General features: G+C 36.7%; 1 long non-coding RNA gene across 1 annotated transcript; it reads left to right on the forward strand.

The window, feature by feature from the left end:
• Positions 1–8255: 8255 nt before the first annotated feature.
• On the forward strand, positions 8256–19456 carry LOC132110131 (uncharacterized). Its single transcript, XR_009424596.1, has 3 exons — positions 8256–8361; positions 9334–9418; positions 19025–19456. It is a non-coding gene; the product is annotated as an uncharacterized LOC132110131 (long non-coding RNA).
• The last annotated feature ends 933 nt before the right edge of the window (positions 19457–20389 follow it).

Raw genomic sequence — 20389 nt, forward strand, 5'->3', positions numbered from 1 at the left:
TTTATTACTTTTAGCATTTTAAACTTTTTATCTTGGCACACGCTGATAATCAGTAGAATGTGTGCAATGGCAGCTTCCTATTGGCAGATTTTATTCCCTGGCGTGTCTCTTTTGGTGATGGCACAGGATAGAGTCAGTCTGGTCTTGCCGTTCCCCATCACTGTATTGCCATTCCTCTTGGACTCCTTGAGATGAAGATAACATGCCAAGGTCTTTCCAAATCAATTATTTCCCAGAAAAGATTCAACTTCAGCTAATGCCTAAGACATACTGTTAATGTTTTTTTTTCCATATATTTATATATATATATATACACACACACACACACTTGTATAGTACCTTTATGCACGGAAAGTGATGTACCAAATAGAAATATTGAAATCTTTGGGCAAAAATAACTTTTAACCTTCTAACTTTATGTCCTTACTAACAAAAAGCAAGTAATATTTAGCTTAGTATTCTTGGGAAATGGCTCATTGTTTAATAGGTGGGCAGATATTTTGTTCTGTACCACAGACCTGAAATACAAAACACCTGGATGCCAACCCTGACTCAAACAGCCATCGGTATGTTTCTGAATGTGAATTATCATTGGCCTGAGGTTGTACAAATTAATTTTAGACGATGACTGAACTATACTAGAATTCACTGACCTTTGGTCCAAAAAAAACGAACAAACAAAAAAAATAAAACAACAACAACCCAGCTGGCTATTCTTGGGAAAATGGCTCATTGATCTAAAACATTTTGTTCTGTACTAGACCGAGAATACAATAAACCTGAATATTCACCATGACTCAAACAGCCGCTGGTACAATATGTTTTTGAATATTAATTATTATTGGCCAGAAGTTATACAACTTAATTTCAGCCAGATGATGATTGAACTAGACTCAAATTAACTGACCTTCTTAGAGGACAAAGATATAAATCAAATATAATTTATCTGAAAAGTCAATGGTATTCAAGCAGGGTCACGGCTACATAAGGGTCAGGAAGGCACCTAAATGAAGCTGCTTAAATATTCTAATATCTTGGAAATAATGAGGGAAATAAAAATTCACTTTTATTGGATGGACTTTGTATGGTGTGTGTGTATATATATATATATATATATATATATATATATATATATATATATATATATATATATATATATATATATATACAGAGAGAGAGAGAGAGAGAGACAACATTTCTAAACTAAAACCACAATGAAAATATTGCCATTTGGAATTCAGTTCTTAATCACGTCAGTCTCCCCTTGGCCCAGGCTCATTAAGGGCCCAGGACCTCTATTTGAATGCATTGCAGAGGCTGTGCCCTGGCCACATCACAGATCACACAAGCTCCTTTAAAAGCATGCTAATGTACTCCACTTCCCATGTCCTCATCTGCTTATTAATATACATATTTAAAAAGAGAACATTATGCAAATCAGGCCCAGCTCCAGATTAGATTTGAAGCCTCATGATTTAGTCTGAAATATAATTCTATACACATTAACCATCAACCTAAGGCAAAATAACGCCATTCTCCCCTAGTTTAACCTAATTACCCCACAAACATTAAAACTACATTTTGGTATCTTGGGGGGGAAATGAGTGATATTCTACAGGGATTTATAACCTGTGAAATTTTCTTATCAAAGGTAGGGGTTCGGTCGCCATGATTTTGCCAGGTAAGACATGTTCCTGGACCAACATTATTGTCCAAAAATATAGACTTCCCTACCCCTAAACCTAACCCTACCGATAATTTATTCCTAAAATCACCAGGAAATTATATTCTTACAGTCTGACTGTGCTCTACATTATTATGAAAAAAATCAAAAAATCAAGATAGGTATAAAAAAATAGAAAGTTGCTCTCAATTTGAGTTAAGGTGAAATTAATTGTTGCTTTAATTATTTTTAATGCATGTAGAAGTATTACTAAAAATATATAGATTTTTAATTAAATAAATGTGACTTGTTTTAGCTAATTGCACTAAATGCAGCCTCTATTTTAGGCAAAGCCCCTCAGCTTCTTGCTTTATCACAATTAGCTTTCCCAAAATGACTCTGAAGTTTATGTTCCTTGAAATTCACAATTAGAGCAGCAGAGCAATTTCAATCTCTTTTTTTTTTCTTATAAAAAAATAAAAAAATACTTTAAATAATCATCCATACGCTGCTCTGCATAACTGAGTGTTAGAGTTGTGCTCTTGCCTCGCAGTCAAACCGGCTTGCCTTTTTGTATACATGCAGAACATTCGGCTGGTTGCCTTGGCAACTGGAATACAGAGTTTTGTGGCCCTCTTTGCTAACGTGTCGCCCCTGGCGCTCCCTCTTAACGCTCAGTCGCTTCCCATCATGCTCCTTGTTTTTGAGGTCTGCTTTGAAAAGCCATCCTGATCACAGGAGCCCACACAGACCTACAGCAAACTACATGTTCTGAAAAAAAAAAAAATTAGTTCCATTCATAATGTTGGGATAATTTGGCATTTTTGGAAACATTCTTATTGAGAAATGAATTATTCTGATCAGGGAATTAGCTGCTGTTCTAATCTGTCCAGTCTTGGACAATTTAGGCCGTCTCAAAGGATAAAATTTATCCACATTATATGTGTCCAGAGTCCCCCAAGACACCCCTACATGAATGTGCATCTGCGGAATATGAATATTTAACACAATCTTACTGATTAAACTGCTCTGCATTTTGAAGCTTTAACATGGAATGATCATCATCGAGGGGGAAGAAAGTTATTAAACTTAAATTAAACTTTGCTATATATTACTTATTCATAAATTCAGGGATTTCAAATTATAGCATTCCCAAAACCTCTACTAACCAGTCCATATGTCTGTTCCATGGCCCTACTACATTTCCCCTTCCATACATGAATTTGGACATACAGATCTTTATAGACATCACCATTGTGTTGAGCTGTCAGTTCCGGCAGTAACTCTGCGGACATGTTCCAGTCCAGATCTATCATCTGGCTAGCCTTCAAACTCTCATCCATCAGCGCACACTGGCTCCCGCAGACCCCTGCCTGATCCCATCATATCAAACTTCAGGAAGCTGTTCTGTAAGTGAGAGACTCAGGGTTAGAGCTGACAATGAGTGACTGCTATGTCCAGTGTTGTACTGATATGTTGTTGATGACCTTGGGTTGATTTTGGAAACAGCTGGGACAAGACGATCTTTAAACACTTATAATACCGCTCTGATTTTGTGCGTGCTTGTGTATGTGTAACACATACCTAACCTTCTTTTTCTGTTACTTAATTAAAGATTTTAGAGTATTTTTAAGTTAAACATCTAACCTGTAGTCAAATCAAGGTTGTCTGCAATAATTGCCAAAACAGCTACTAACATATAAAGATCTTGCTTGAAAAAAATAAAATAAAAATGTACCTAGACAGATCATTTTAAATGGCCATTAATGAAAAAAAAAAAAAAACATGCTTTTTTTGCAGCCAGATGGTGTATTTACATCATCCACTATCCTGGGCTAACTGGACAATGCTAACCAGCCAAAACTTGACCCCTTAAAGCACATGCAAATAAATTATGGGTCTGTGAATAATTATGTAGATAAGTAAGTAAGTAAGTACTTCTGTGTGCATTATACTGTTTGTGAATAGGCCAGATTACAACAGAGAGAAAAGAGATAATGGAACCAGCAAAAGTATGCAAGTATTAAATAAATAAAGTCTTATTTAAATAAATAAATTCATCTATTAAATCCTCAATCCTCAAATCCTCAATTTTACTGTATTTTATTCTTTAAAAAACAAATGTTCTAATAACAATCTTAAAAGAGTCAAACCTTATCAGAGAGAGAGATTAGCCTTCTAATACTAAGGTTTCTATTTTTCAAATTAATTTGGACTCCAGCAAAAGAACCTGGCACCCTATTTTTTGAAAAAGCTGGACCAAGACCTCAGCTGGTTTTTAACTGAATTCTTTGAGCCTCAGGGCTCTTAATCTGTTGTTATAGATTTTCACTTTTTTAATTAAAATGTTTAAGAGCCTGGCTTTGAGGGCTAAAGTTAATGAACTGAGTTGCTGGAGGTCTGCACAATATGAAAAGAATTGACCGAGCGAGTAGTAAATTAACCACTGCCGTCTATTAGGACTAAGATTTGAATCTACAGCATTGTCTTCCAAGACATAATTCCAACATGATGATTATTCAGTTCGGAGGATTTTAGTCAAAACACGCCCTTGTTGTCTCTTTCTCTTCAGTCCTATCTGTGAAAAATTTATTGTGTCAGCCGTGTGGCTTAAAGCAACAGGGTGGTTGTATAAAATACGTTGTGCCATGTTAAAAAGTCTTAATCGGCTCTTAATAGTAACAATGCCATACATCGTTTCATTCTGGAATGAGACCTTGCTCAAGAGAGGCATAGAATGCTAAGCTCTTACGTAGAGCTGAGTGTTTGTCCTTGAGTTAAAAAGTCATTTGCTTGGCCCGATAATGCCACTCAATTTATTAAACACTACCTGCCATTCCATTCCTAGCTGACACTGTTTCCAAGCAGAAATGTACCTAGTAGCATGGAGATTGTGTGTGTTCTTTGCACTTAATATGGGTGCTTACATAGGTCATTGTCCTGGTTTTGGCCTACTTAATGGTTTTATTCACCCTCTATTGTCATTATCACTAAACTAAAGGCATTTTTGGCGTGTTGGACATTACAGATGAACACTGGCACTCGTTCTGAAAATGCTGACTCATGATTTTACAGCTCTGCACGGAGGTTGGCGTCATGCCTGGCAACGAGCTGTCAGAATGGTAAGTGACCGTTCTTAAGATTTGTCTCTTTGGGAGATGCTGCCTGAATACAAAGAGGGAGCTATCATGCTCTCTGCAAAGTGCTGAGCTCAGCAGAAATGGTGTCATTCGTGAACTTGCTAGATTTATTGTAGAACACCAACGGTATGAATGGTTAAAGCTGAAGTGTGTAATGCCCCACACCACTAGTGTCATCAAATGGAATTGCAAAAACAAGTGCTGCAAACAGGTTTCATAAACGCTCCCCAGTGTCCAGGGTTGTGCACTATTCAGAACCGAGTTGAGAAATGCTTTTACAGTAAATTACAGTTATGGATGCATGCAATTAAACCTTTAACCAATGACCCCCAATGATCAGTTAAATGGTTAAGTGATTATGGTCATTATGGTTATTAAAAAAAGGAAATATATGAACATTTACACAATGTAGATTAGTTTACCTTTTAATGCTTAACTCTGTTTTGAATATAGACACAGGTTTCAGTGACTTACAGGAGTGAAAACTACACTTAAAAACTACCTGAAAATTTCAGGTAATATTAACCAACACTTCAGCTTTGTTCCATACACACAGACTTTATGACAACTATATATAGAGTGCAGTTTTATATATATATATAAATTATATATACTTTAACTTAAACACTTAAACGTATTTAGTGTTTAAAGGTGCTCTAAGTGATGTCACACATTTTTTAGGCCAAAACATTTTTTGTCACATCCAGCAAACATCTCCTCACTATCCGCTAGCTGCTTGTCCCCTGAACACACTGTAAAAAAACGGGGTCTCCCTGGACACCACAGGCTAAACAAACAACAAGAAAAACAAACTGGGCTCACCCGCACCACAAAACATAACAAACTGTTCCAGCCAATAACCGACAAGAAAGATTTGGGAGTGGGGTTTGGGGGGTTAGTGCACGGATGAGGAGGAGGTGGGGTCTAGCTAGCCTCCGTTTTGTTTGACAACAATTTGCACATCAACAAGAAGTTACGACTCCCGGCATCGCTTAGAGCACCTTTAAGTATTTAAGTGAAATAAGGTTTTTGTTTTTTGTTTTTTCTGCAGGTGTGTGATGTGACAATGTGTAAATCGTCATGTTGTTGTTTCTGCTGCTATTTCCACAAGCAAAAATAAACCCCTTCTTATGAAAAAAGTTATATTCAAAGTCATAACTAGAGCTCTTTTATTATTATTGTTATTATTATTATTATTATTTTATTATTGTTTTTGTATTTATGTAAAGATGATGGCAAAAGCCAAAGCCTTGTTTAAAAAGAAAATAATTATAAAATAAAAATTACATTTAAAAAGCCTTTAAGCCTTAAAATGTAAAACTTTTTTTTGAAAGTCAAAAAGTTCATTTATAAACTGTACAATAAGTAAATATATAAACTTAATTTAAATAACATTTTTATTACAGTTAGATTATCAAAAAAAATTTTTATTTTTTTGTGTAAAATGTTAAAGAACACTTAATTTCATTAAATTTCAGTGCATCAATCTCAAAGTTCTTCGAGTTGTAGTTCAGTACATTTCTCAAGCCTTAAATATACTTTACAAAAACTGGGCATATAATACACCTCAAGCAGGGGGACAAAATTAAATAAATAAATACAAAAACTCTAAACACCTTGTTTAGCGTTAATGGGTTTTCTTCTTCCTTTTTTGGTATCAAAAGCCTTTGTTTTACACTGACAAATGTTGTTTGCATAGAGAAGTGTTTGATTAATGAAGTTTTTCCTGTGTCTGTCATGGCTCCCTTGGCGCGCCATAAAATTGATGGGAAAAAAACCTGAACTGACAAAGAGGCATTCACTGCAGCCTTGCTTTCCGAGGAAAATATCAAAAGTAGCCGTTTAAAGCGTGTTTACGCTTCCGAAGCGTGTTTTGATTAGTAGGCACAGAGTAATGGCCATAAGTTATGTCAGCAGCATCAGCTTACATGAGTGAATAGCACACGTGGGGTCCCCATGCAGATGAAAAAGACATCCGTTACAAAAATCACAACCTCTAATTAAAAACCCCCAGCTGGGTTCCACTCAGGGAACACGGGTGCTCGTCTAGGCTTATTTGAGGGGGGGCGGGGGGGAGGGGGTTTGAGAAGGTAAGACAGAAAGTGCTGTGCAGCATATTGTGTGAGCAGTCTATAAAGGGAATCGCTGACGCTGGTACAAACCGAGGGAAGCTTAGGTATGACCCCGGCCCCGCTAGCGCTGTATTACAGGAGGGAGGCATGCAGGGAGGATAGGACAGGTGGCTGCTGGACATAATTCACAGTGTCATACACCGGATTGCTGAAATCATCACTGCTGTTATATGCTCTGCACTTTTATCCTCTCGGGCAATATGTGGACAGCCGAAGGGTTGAGTCTCGAATGTCACAGTTTAGCAGCTCCCAATTCTTGAGCCAAATTGGGCCTCAAACCAAACTCAACTCTTACCAACCGCTTCTTAAGCCATCTGCAAATTGTGTCAGGAGCACCTGGAATAACGGACACGCATGACAGATGTCGGGAAAGAGTCCGCTTGCTTCCTGTCAATCTGCGATTAACATTCTCTTGCTCAAATTTTTATGCTAATGTGACCCTTTCGTTGGTCTTTCCTAGCCAAACACCAGTCTGGGACATGGTGTCTCGGAGCAGTTCTATTAGTGCGGATCAAAACACAAAAACACAATGGAATTGATTTGTATTTGTGAGCCCACTGGCCCAGAGGGCTTGTCGTGACTTTTCTGGCCTCGTCCAATTGCACTGCTGTTTGTTATGTACATGTAAACACGAGCACTCTCTGTCGGCATTTTAAATATGGATAAATATTTGTGTTTGATAACATTTAGACAGCATGTTTCAGTATTCATATCACCCAGTTGTGCTCGAATACAAACAATAATTCCCATTCTCTCTATCTCACACACACACACACACACACACACACTCGTTTGCGTAGGAGTGAGCCACTGAAGTTAGACTACACTACTTTGCAGTGGAAAAAGTAGTGGGCCGGGAGATGATACCAGAGGAGTATTTGAAAAGCCCACCATGGTGCTGGCATGGCCCGGTTCCCCCCCAGTGCCCCCCTCCAGTTCCCAGTCAATTCACGGGGCTCTCTGAAAGGCCACAAGGGGGGCTTCTCAAGGCCAGCTCCAGCCTCCCGCAAAAGGCCACTCAGCTGACATTTCGCTCTCGCTCAAGTGATTCATGGCAAAAGCAGCAGTCGGCCTTGTAGTGGAACCCTGCTGATATTTCATTTTTTTTCATAAAGGTGAGGCATTATGAAGATTTTTTTCCCCTTCTTTCCATCGCTCATTGTGCCAGCCTTGAAGCTGTTTGTTCTCTTGTTTTCGGGAAGGCGCAGCGGAGGGTAGCAGCCACTTTGGCATTCTCCGTAAATACCTCAACAGATTTTGATATTTCGTCATGACTTCAGCCGCATATGACATTTCAGCTCTCATCCAATATTGGCAGATTGTGACTCTAGGGCTGCAATACTGCCACAACATTATTCAGATGGACTGTCTTCTCTTTCAACTATCATCTGAGCAGTTATTTAGGACAACTGCAAATGAGGGGAAGGTAAAGGACATATGAATGCTTTGATTATGCACATTTCCTGAGAGAAATGCCACCATGTAGGATTTGTTTAATCCAGTTAGTGTTTTTCCATTGACCCAGCTTTTAATATTTTGTGTCAATACCTCTCTTCAAGCTTCTCTGCGTGACTCTCGGTTTCAACCGAGCACGCTAGTGTCAATGCAAATGTAGCTGCTGATTAGCAGGACATTTGTCAGAGAAGGACCCAAACCACTAGCCTCATTCCCTACCATTCTCACTGTTATCAATCTAATGACATGATATTCATACAGAGAAAACAATCCAGCAGTTTTATTTTTTTCCCCTCCTCACTCGCTTTGGGTGCTTGGCAGAGGATCAGCACAGGCAGACATCAATAGTCAATAAGCTCCTGCTGGAGGAAAGATGCAGTCATGTCGACCTTCAGGATTTAGTAAAGGACGGGCATGCATGAGCACATGCTCATGTTTTCTTTACACTGTCATATAACTGCTGCCTCAAAGGATCATGAGGCTGTGGAGAGAATGGTGGATGACTTCATGTGAAGAACAGACAGAATATGGCTCTTTCTTCAACTATGGGCACTTTCAATAAAGAAACACACTTGAAACTTTTTACCTTCTAAATTTTATTTATTTTTATTATATTTTTTTTTCACTAGTAATGTCCAAGGGTGAAAGTACATGTACAAACAATATTTACACGCAATATTTATAAATCTATGCAAAAAATGCATTTAAAGCTAAGCAAAAAATAAACAAAAACAGAATGCTAAAAAATCTATGAAAATCTTTGAAAAAAATATAAAAAATCATCCCTTGTGACATAAGTGTCCATAATTGAATAGATATCCATAGACTGTACATCACCCACTTACAGTAAATGTGAAACAAATTCAGCCCATGTATGAGGCTAAAAATAGTTTAAAGCTGCTTTTGACCACTCTATAATTTGGTGTTATTTTATGCATTTCAGACACTTCCTTCCAACGTGTGACCAGCAAAGCCACATCCTTTGCAGATATGACAGGATTTGCAAATGCCCAGGGTGATTGACAGAGGTATGGCATGGAACATTCTAACACAGATCCTTTTAACGGGATTCTTCCAAATAATCTGCCAGTCTTCAAGAAAATCCATAGGACTGTTTTAAAATGAGGCTCATTTGAGCAAGTCTGTGGGTTTAAGCTGGTGTGCTAACTAATCTCCAGGCAGTTGTCAGTGGCTGCCCTGTTACGGGCTGACGTTGAGTATGGAACAGATCAGGAGTGGTGCATTTACACCAAATCCTGCTTCACAAAGGGCACACGGCAAGGGAGAAGCCCAAAGAAGCTTTAGCTTGGATTGAATTTCCACGCAACACATTCTCGTGAAAAGCACCACCCCACATTCTCTGCAGAAGACAAATTGAGGATAAACAAAAATGGAAAAAAAATTTTCAATATCATCACCCACACAAAGAGCACCGGCGACCATGGAAATGTTAACACAAGCCACTGTAACCAAATAGCATTATACTAATACAATACCTGACAGCACATTGCTCTGTTATTCGCTGAATGAGTTCATTGTGAGGCATTTATTATTTATTTATTTATTTGTACATACCGGTAGGGAACTAATTAGGCTGTCCATTGGGGTAAATGAGGCTGGGTTAGTGGTGGGTGGGTGGATGGCATTTCAAGTTCAAAATCCCTAAACAACTTATGAAAACTCAGAAATACTTAATTGGGTAAACCAAAAAGGACACCTCTTTTAGAACGTAGTCAGAAAAGCAAAGTTGCTTTTAAAACAAACCCACCAAGTTCACTAAATTCCTATAACAAACACTTCTAGCATTATTGTTACACCTCCTGTGAGGATTTTCGAGATTTGCAAGAAATAAGGACAAACAGTGTATCATCATGACTGAAAGTCAATGCACTGATTCTCTCTGAGTGAGCACATCATCAAACAGACACAAGAGTAGATCCTCTGCCCTTTACCGATTCTCTCATTCTCTCTATAGCAGTGCTAGATTCAAACCACACACATTGCTTTAAATTTTGGCTTTTCTTAGTCACATTTGACCATAAAATCGGAGCTGGGTCACTGGCGTGCTTTTTGGCAAACAGTTTCTTCACCCCTCCCATACAGGTCAGTGTTATGTTCTTCATACTGTATTATTGACTGTTGACTGCTGCTCCAACTGAATTCTGTAGCTCATTCAATGTGATCAAATGGTGTCTATGAAGGGTTTGGATGGTTGAAGCATGTACAGAACCCCCTGATATTTGAACTAAAAATTCCCACTTAGAAAGTGTTTTGTACCTTTTCCTTAATTTGTGCGGTTTTATCTCTAGCCGCCTTGAGCTCTATAATCTTTTTTTTTTTTTTTTGCATTTTTTTACGATTCACGGCAACTGCCATTTGTCATCTTCCTGCATGTACATACAACTTCACATGCATTACTATAAATTGCTTATTTTCTATCTAAATCCAAAATGGATATCTAGCTTTGTTGCTGTGTTTCCAAATAAGGATGCATAACCATAAATTTGGATCAAAAACATGGTAGCACAGATCAATAAAACCAAGATCATATCATTATCTGTTAAATAAGCCAGTTTATCGTCATACCCAATACAATACTCAGTATCACACCTAACACTTGTCATCTTAACTGATACTCACTGTGCTGTCAGCCTCTGGTGACTGATGCTCGGCCTGGATATGAAAATGTCATGATGACTCCATACTGAAGATCAACAGCTCTGTTCTCACTCTTACAATGCATGATAACAAAGCTCTGACTGCTACAATTTTGGCTCAGCACCATAAGAATTAATGCCCTGCGTGAAGACTTAGACACGTAAATGTGCATTTTATGAAGGGAAATTATGTTCTGTTTGTGAGGATTACATTATTAGAACACATCCTGTTTTGGAAAAATGCAGACAGGGCCCATTAGGTTTTTCTAGAAATCCATTCACACAAAATGATTGCAGAATCTGTGATTTAAAAAGAAAGCCATGCATCACATATTCCAATGAAACATGACTTGTGCTGACTGTGGAGGAAAGCAGGTACTAAAAAAGTCTCATGTTGTCTTATTTTAGCCAAATATGTCTTGACAGACTCAATGGAGATCCCTAAAGTGGCACTTTTGCACCAACAGGCTATTTGTGAGCGTGCGTGTGTCAGTGAGTGTAAATGTACTCATTTGAGGTTTCTTCAGATGTTGAAATTCCCCGTCTTTCTAAATAATAGATTTAGAGCATCTGTCTGGTGCTCTGAGGCTAGGATTGATCAGCTAGAAAGACAAAAAAGCAGTGAGGAGACGAAAGGAAGCTTTCACTATGTCTCACTGTGCTGCCACAGATTCTAGCTCTTTTTCTTCTCCGTCTGTGCCATGTTTCCTGTTCTCCGTTAAGCCTGGAGGGTAGAGGAGGCGACTTATCCTGTCTTTGTGGCAAATTGACAAACAATCTGTATCTAATTACTACCTCGATCCTCTGACATGTATTATAAGCACCGCTCATCCTGACAGAAAGCGCAAAGAAGCACAAAGCATTATGACTTGAGAAATATTGTTTCTCCCAGGAAACTTCAAAGCAGAACAGTCTGATTCTGTTGGAGATGTTTTCCCTATATTAAAATGTCATGGGAAAACCTTCAGGTTCATCACAGAGAATAGTTATTTTAGCCACAACGCGGTCCGCCTACATACCGCTGTTGAAATTAGCGACAATCTCACCCCAAGTGCTTATAGTTAGAACAACTTTAGGCGCCACATAAAAGTACAGCGTTCGAATTCACAACAATGCCTCATCATTTTTGATCCAATCACGTATAAAATATTAGTCGCAACAGAAAATTGCTTGTGACCTGCTAATGGCTTTTCCTCATCAAAATTCTGCATAGTCCTCTCTATGTAACAATGACAAATATCACAGCTCAGACGCATTGACATCTTCTCTGCTCACGCTCAAGCAGTGCTACCCATCACTGGCACAGCCTCTTTTGACTTGCTCTTCAAAGGATTTGTTGCCATGGCAATGGAGAACCCTAACACTTACGGGATGTTTTGGAAATGATGATATTTCAAAGGGGACACTGTATATCTGCACAGCGTATGTGTTGATGGTAAATTTAAGGCATGCATACTGAGATTTCTCAAGGCGATCACCTGTGCCTCCTGCTAAAGACAAACTACACTGCCATCTAATGGAGTTAGCGCTGCTGCTAACTGAAGCCAGTGCTACATATACTTAAAGCATGCTTATGTGAAGCAGGCATCAGAAAGAAGGCAGTTAGAACAAAGCAAAAAAAAAAAAAAAAAAGACATGCAAATTGATTTAGAGAAGCTGCTGCCTTCCTAGCTAGTGCGTAACATAATGCAACATACTGTTAGACAGCATAATCAGAGTAGTCAAACACACCGCGCTCTCAAATCTCTCTGCCAACAACCACATGGACGTGGGAGTCTGTGTTAATGAAACAAGGTAATGAGCTGTGCCAGTGCAAATGCTACTCTGTGTTGTCCTGGACGTCAACCTTGCGGTTATGGACGCTGCCAAACATGAAAGGCAATCATGCTTTAGATGTAGTAAGATCTAATAAAGCAGCCTGGCCAGATACTTCTTGGGTTGTAACGTTCAATTAAAATGACAAAAAAATGTTATGATTAGCTTGACTTGAAATTGAGTATATGCCAGTGTGGGCATGAACGGATAATGTATTTTGACGCAACCAAGGTGAACGTTAGCATCATTCACGCCCGTGTACTTTCTGCTTCACGCATGATGATGCAAGGAGTGATTAATCACCAGGAAGAAGTAAAACACACTGACTCGCTCACACACTTACACATTTGCTGCACATTATCTCTGTGATTATCTGTTATATTATGTGTTGTGCTTCAATTAGCCACACAGTCGCATAAAAGTGAAAGGACAGCTCATTCAGTTCTCCAAGTACAGGAGGATTAAGACACAGAAAGTGAGTGACTTTAAAAGTGCTGCTTGCAAACTAGTTTGTCTTCTGGATTTGTATGGATGTTAATGCAGTGTAACATAAGAGCGTAAACTGAGGCATAAAAGGGAAAGTTCAGCCCCACCAAAAACAATTATTTTAGACAGAACACTAGAAACTGTTCATGTAGAAAGTGGTACTACCACACATAAATGTACTTATATTTACATAAACTCTAAAAAAATCAATGTATTGAAAGCATCTACAACATAAATAATTTATGATTAAGAAACTTTGCAAATGTACAAATGTTTAGGAATCTTATATATAGGATTTGGGATTACCATTAATTGCATACTTCATGTTTTAAATGTTGTCAAAACATCGATATTTTTACCTACTCAAATATTCCAAAAAGTGCATATGCATAAACAATGAAACAACAAACTTGTAATGATAACATAATTTCCTTTTTTAGGTGTGCGTGTGCGAACTATCCCTTTAAAATTTATCGCTGAAAATTTTAAGTATCTAAATTTTAGTATACTAAAGGGCAAAGGAAAGAAAGATGTTTTATAAAAGCACTGACAAATGCAATGCCTTTTCCTAAAGTTGGCCCTGCTCCTGACCCTACAGGAGCCGGATGAAACTGTGAATGTGGTGGAGGAATGATGAGTTATACAAGAGGTATTAAACAAGATTAAACTGAAAGGATGTGTTGACGCTCTGTAGGGGGTGGAGGAGGGGTGAAGATAGCATATAAATCACAGTTAACAAGAAAGAGTAGCAAATCTCCAGAACATACTGTTTGTATTAGTAGATACAATTTTGCAGTGGAAGTGTTAGCATTTATTCCGCTCTGACATAATTATCGTGACACAGTGTAGTTGTGTTTTCATCAGGCTGATGGAAGAAAACAAAACGTCTAAAACTCAGAACTATGTTTTCCTCTTCCAGAGAATGGCAGCTGAATACATTACTGACAGTTTATATTTCTAAATGTGTCTCGGAGACACCCGTAAGTGGTTATCAAGCCAATCTGGTAAGCAAGGACACTTGTGTTTAAGAGCATCTAGAGAAATCACTGAACACTGGATGTAAAACATAATTACATATCATTTTATCCTGACCTTGCTAAAGTCCTTGGCTCTCTGTACCTGTATATCATTTTCTGTTCTTATTCTCCACATAATGTCTCATTGTTTAAGGGAACGTTGCTAATGTTGTGCGAGAGAATAGTGTCCATACCGAAGCTGAAAAGCCACATCATATGGCCAGTTGTCTGCTCTCTTCTGCCACTTGGCCCAGAGATAATGAGCCAGTGGTCAATGTCCCTACTCATTCACATGTCCTCTGTTAGCGCTGACATTTCTTTATTTCACCTCTGTCTATCTGGAGCATTATGCATCGCCCATCATTTCATTTAGCTATTTATTTCTTCACGTCTGCTGTGACCACACATAAGCAGGACTTGCAGGATAACTTTCAATATGTTTTGTTAAAGAAACAACAAATTGGCAGTTCGGAGAACTTATAAGCACATCATTATTCTTTAGTAAATAGGGAGCAGAGGCAGGGTGAATGCCTCTTCTTTCACAGTCAGCCACGCATGGCGGAGGTAATCACACTTTCATTTCCAGCCCTAACAGTGTGCCATGCTTTAATGATTTTAATCAAACTCATTCACTCACTCTTTCAATAAACAAATATGAAGAGTCTGTTTTGATTTGCTTTCTTTTTACTTCCCGAGAAGCAGAGGGAGCATTAGAGCCGTGTTAGGATTGATCAAATATGTTTGTGTATGTTTGTATGTGCGCGGAATGCTTGATAACACTATAATATAAACCAATCAATCAGCATCCACTGGTGGTTTGTCTTTTATTTTCGGGTTTCATTATGACAGACGATTTGTGTTCTCTTCATGTACTGTATGATTATCAAGCCTTTCAAATTGGCATATATTGTATTGGAACACATTTCTGCAATATTTCACACTGCCCTTTTCTAAACAAAAACACATGCAAAAAGGACAAAAAAAAAAGTACCATACTTTAGTATAGACATTAAAGGTTCCGTTCTTCGTGATCCCATGTTTTAAACTTTAATTAGTGTGTAATGTTGTTATTAGAGTATAAATAATATCTGTAAAAATTCTAAAGCTCAAAGTTCAATGACAAGTGAGATATTTTATTTAACAGAATTCACCTACAACGAACGACCCGTTTGGACTACATCCCTCTAGTTCCTGCAGTAATGATGTCACTAAAACAGTTTTTTGACTAACCTCCGCCCACAGGAATACACAAAAAGAGGGCGTGGTCTTGTTGCGCTCCGACGGAGAAGAGGAAGAGTTGCAATTGTGTTTGTTGCCATGTCGTCAAAACGCTGTTTTTTTTTTCATCTCGGAGTCCAATCATCTTTGTTTGGGCTTCCCAGGGACGCTGTACTTGGAGATTAATGGTTACAATTTATGTTTAACTCAGTTCCCGAAAATTATAATCCACGTGTAAAAATATGTGCAAGCACATTTTGCTGAGGACTGCTTCCTCAATCTCAATCAGTTTATTGCCGGATTTGCACAAATATTATTCTTGAAAGATGGAGCAGTTCCCTCTTTGTCTGGAGAAGGCGTTGTTTTTGGACCACAACTGGTAAGTGTATTTTATTATTTAAGTTGGTGCGTTTAACAGTTTCTGTAACTTATTACACAAAGGGCAACGCTGTTTAGCTTTGTTAACTAGATGTTAGGGCTGTGCAAAAAGTGTGATTTTCATGTGCATCTCGTCAGTAAAAACGCTCCTGTCATTATAAGTACATCTCCAGCATGTGCGTTCTTTTACTGTCTATGGTTCAGATCAGGATTGCCAGGTTTTCAAAACTAGCCCAATCGTGTTTCCAGGAGGGCAGCGTGCGCTAAGCTGCTGTCGAATCACAACACAGGAACCGCTGTCACAATCAGAACTCGTTATGTATTTCTGAAGGAGAGACTTTATAGAACAAGGAAGTCATCAGCCCGTTTTTATGACAGTGAAAACAGCGGTATACAGATAGGTGAATTGTGTGAAAAATACTGTGTTTTTTTACACACGAAACATGAACACATGTTATATTGCACACTGTAAACACAATCAAAGCTTCAAAAAAGCACAAAAAATGTGAGCTTTAACATGAATGAGATAAGAGCTGTATCAGATGAAAAGATTTTCAGTTAAACTTTAATCTGCTCCTAATCTTCATAATCTTTCAGAAGAACACATCCAGGAACACTTTTTTACAGCTTTGGAATGAAGTGAGAATGAGTAAATGACAGAAAATACATTTTTGGGTGAACTATTCCTTTAAACAAGGCAGTTATAATTATTAAGTTACAATACAATGCAACAACATAAAAGTAAAAACAAATAGGTAAATACAAATTATTATTTACCATATATATAATGCATCACTTTTGAGAAGACCCCGAATAAAGGTTTTGTTAGATTTAACTAAACTTTGGGGACATTTTTTAGCATATTTTGTCCTCGAAATGTATCTAGGTTCGAACCCCTTTCCTGAGATGAGAGAAAGAGAAAGCGCTACTTTCTGAATATTGCCTTCCAGCACCACCCTGAGCTTCTGTCTGAAGCCCCTCTGGTCTTCACAGGCCCCGGAGACTATCATCTTTCCTCAGGGCTACTTCTCAAGCTAAACCTGGACTCACTCAACTTCAGATGAACGAGAGATCTACAATATTTTGTTACTAATGTTTTATTAGTCGTTTTTTTTAAATATTTTTTTATGCTCTAATGTAAATTATATTTCACTATATATTATATTATATTATATTATATTATATTATATTATATTATATTATATTATATTATATTATATTATATTATATTATATTTTATTATATTATATTATATTATATTATTATATAATATTTTATTTAACAATTGTTTATATTATTATTATGTTCAATGTTTTTTGTTTGTTTTTCATTTATCGCTTAAACATTTTCTGTATCATCCATTTATGTACTTAATAAAATAGTACATATGTTTTGGTATTATTCTGAATGCCCACAACCATGCTAATAAAGCTTTGACACTTTAAATCATTCATAAACACTGCATTTTTTCTCAACTGAAACATTGGGTGAGAATGACAATTATCACTTTACTTAAAAGATTAATTAAAAACAAACAAAAACAAAAAAATATATAACAATTTACGAATGGAACAATGGTTGTGAATGACAGTGTTTGATTTGCAAATTACACAATGGGAAAATCTTATATTTAAAATGTATATGTATCTTTATGTTTCTTTCTTTAAGTTTTCCATTCATCACTATATATTTTAATAACTGATACTAGCCTAACCTAAATGAAATATGAACATGTAAAATGTAAAATGCCAGTGAAGAGAAGTTTGCTCAAAATAAAACCTGGAGGATGATGTTCCTTCAACATTTTGAGCACACAGTGAAGATGTTCTTACAATGACACGATGAAAACGTTAACATAAAGTGTACTGACCTGTCCCTTTCCCGCTCTGTACATAGTCATAAAAAGCTTTTATTTCTTTGCATTTTTTTGTATGATATTTAAATGATCTACAGTATAAGGATCTAGTTTGGTGCTTCTGTACTGCTTGATTAAGTGATCAAAGACTATAGTCTCTGTTTTGATCAGTGAATGACACTGCTAAATGAGAAAAAAGGAGCAAAACAGTCCTAACCCATAGACACACACACACACACACACCTGTGCTGACAAAGCCAGGTGTGAACCAGTGACAGGAACAGAACATCCTCTGACAGACACTTGGCAGGGGTTCTTTTATGAGTAAACAGAAATCCATCCACACACATGATTACTTATTCTTGTGTGCGGGTTTAAATTGCATTCTTGGAAGAAGACATTTTGGACACTTGTGTGTGTTTATTGTTATTATTATTTTTATTTGCATGAGATTATGTCATTTGCCCTCTATAGGACTTCATAATTTCATATAATTGTTCTGCTACATTCTGACATGATGATGAATTATGATCCAAAACATAATTACAAATCAGATAAACATCAGACTAATTACCTTTGTTAACAATATGTATTGTATGCCAGAAAAGATAGGATAGACAGCGAGAGGATAAACAACGGAAATTTAAAAAGAAACTGTAAGGAAAAATCACATACACCTTCCATAGTGTACCAAGGCACAACATATGCTGCTACAATTGATCTTTTTCAGAACTCAAAAAATACATGAGACTTTCACAGTCAAAAAAGCAGATACAGAAAACACAAAATCAATCCCAGTGGCTCCTGACAGTATAAACTGAGATATATTATACACTGAAGAGAAACGATCAGTCTGAACAGCTCAACAGTACATTTTCATTTTTGGCTATTCTTATTCTTACTATTCCTTTAAAAGTGTTTTACTGTTTAAGTAAATCTTCCCTTTATTCATTCCCAATGTGCAAATTTTACATTTGGCCATAATATGTTTTCAAAATCGTCATGACTGGCAAAGAAAATCATAAGCATCTACCTAGCAGCAATTTGGAGATGTTCCATCATAGACATAAATATTCAATGAACTAGAGTAAAAGGTAAAAATTTACTATGAGATGGACAGATGCGCAGGGTCACTCGTAAACCACACACATTTCACAGTCAAGTGTATGCTGTTTCGGCTACTAATTATGTGTTTTGCATTTTCCTTAGAGAATTGACAATGGACCAAGCGGAAGATGCAAGGGCATTTTTGTTACTGTGTTGTTGTGGTGAAAGACAAACAGAAAGAAGAAGAAGAAGAAGAAGAAGAAGAAGAAGAAGAAGAAGAAGAAGAAGAAGAAGACAAAGACAAGTCATATCTGCCTCACATTCTCCATTAACACAGATTCATACTTTAATGATATACTGTTTTCTGCCAAAAAATAAAAATAAAATTTAGTTAGAGAGAAGATTTTTCTCTAGCAGACTAATTTACTTAATTAGCCATGATACCCCTTAATGCATTCAAAAGTATGGCAAAACAAAGTATGTTTCAAATTTGTTTAATTATGATAATTAGTAATTATAGGAAATGATAATCAGTGGAATTAGTTAAGTGTTAGAGAGAGAATTATTTAGTTATTAAAAGATTTGCAAGAAATAAGTTATATGCATCTAAATTGGATATGTTGAATTTATTTTGCAAACATTGTTATCCAAAGCATTATATTCAATATTGATGGAAGAACATTATATATATATATATATATATATATATATATATATATATATATATATATATACATATGTCTGTGTGTGTGTGTGTGTGTGCTCTTGTTTTTGTGACATATCAGGACACAACTCTGTATAATGACATGGGTATGATACAGGTATCACAAGGAGAGGGTGACTTATGAGGACATAACCCATGTCCCCATTTTTCAAAATGCTTATAAATCATACGAAATTATTTTTTTGTTGTTGAGAAAATAAAAATGCACAAATTTCCTGTGAGGGTTAGGGTTAGGTGTAGGGTTGGTTTACGGCCATAGAATATACAGTTTGTACAATATAAAAACCATTACGCCTATGGGATGTCCCCACTTTTCACAAAAACAAACGTGTGTGTGTCTGTCTGTGTGTGTGTGTGTGTGTGTGTGTGTGTGTGTATGAAAAAGGAGGAAATGTTTGTTTGTTTTTAATAAAAATAATCTAAAAAGGCAACTAAAATGCCTAACCCATTTTTTTCTTTTTTTCCTTTTTATCAGCTTCTAATAGCATACTTGTTTAAAATATGCACTGGAGCAAATTTGGCAACAATTTTCTATTAATTTAAGCAGTTTTGGCATTTCATAATCTCTCCGTACTGCAAATAAATATATAATTATAATTATTATTATTATTAAGATTTTCTAACTTAGATTTGTTGTCTTGTTTTGATCTTAAATATCTAAAACATTTTAAATAAAAAAATATTTTCTAGACAAGTAATGATTATTTTTTTTAAAGAAAAATTAAATTAAGTAAGTTTTTGCTTAGAACAAGCAAAATAATCTGCCAATGGAGTAACCAAAATAATTTTATTTCAAACAGAAA

Source organism: Carassius carassius, chromosome 29 (genome assembly GCF_963082965.1).
Source record: "Carassius carassius chromosome 29, fCarCar2.1, whole genome shotgun sequence".
Lineage (NCBI taxonomy): Eukaryota > Metazoa > Chordata > Actinopteri > Cypriniformes > Cyprinidae > Carassius > Carassius carassius.